Here is a 1,017-nt window from a genome sequence, read left to right as displayed (position 1 = left end):
GGACCAAGTAAAGCGTTATATAAATACAGACCATTTACCATTAAGAGAAGCAAGACAGAATACATGTCTGAGAATGAGAGGGAGACAAGTGTAACAGTGAAGATACATCAAGCAGATTAAGTGAAAATGATGAGTTTAAATACTTGGGTTCAGCTATCTACACCAACAGACAGAGAGAGCAAGGTGAAGAAGACAGTGCGAGAAAGACAGCTAAAGTCTGGAGAAAAAGGCAAAGAGGCGGTTGAGATTGGACATGTGAAAAAGGGACTACTTGAAAGAAAGAGAATGTATTCCCTTATTGTGTTACAGACTAAATGTCTACATTTATCAATTAATAAATAGAATAAATGTAATACATTAATAAAATTCACTTGGGTAAGAAATGCCTTTGAGATGAGTTTTAAAGCTTTGAATTAACACATATTTGGTGATGTAGTGAGTACAGTCATGTATTTTTATTATGATCTTGGGGAACAAAAATTGCAACAGGAAATATCTGACAAGATCAATCGTGATTATTTTTTTGTCTTCCAGTGCTTTAACTGAATTTGTAAGATGAGAATTAAAAAAATAAAACAACAATCAAAAAACAAATCCAAATCCAACAAATAAAACAAAACACTGACAACACTCTTTTGCTAACATGTTTAAGGTCATTTGACAAGCAACATTTTTTAAAATACCAGAGCTGTCTTATTCAGGTTAAGCTGTTTGCATGTTTCTTTGATACCCCGTGATTAATGTTCTCTGTTGACATGACTTCACCAGCTGACAAATATTTTTTTCCAGAGATAGAACCATCCGCCTTCAAATACGAAGCGTTACGCCTACCAGCTTCCCACATTCTCTGAGTGAGCAGGAGAAGGAGAAGGTTAAATCAAAAACATAGAAAAGAAATGATGATCCCGGTAGTAATGTGCTGTGTGTTTTTTACTGGCATGAAAGACCACCCAAGACACTTTGTAAGTCTGAATTTGTTCAGACAGTGAGGATCAGAAGTCAAAGTTGGATGATGTT

Source organism: Pundamilia nyererei, unplaced genomic scaffold, assembly GCF_000239375.1.
Source record: "Pundamilia nyererei isolate P.nyererei 1_Seehausen unplaced genomic scaffold, PunNye1.0 scaffold00019, whole genome shotgun sequence".
Lineage (NCBI taxonomy): Eukaryota > Metazoa > Chordata > Actinopteri > Cichliformes > Cichlidae > Pundamilia > Pundamilia nyererei.
The sequence above is the reverse complement of the archived record's forward strand: the minus strand, read 5'-3'. Positions refer to the sequence as shown.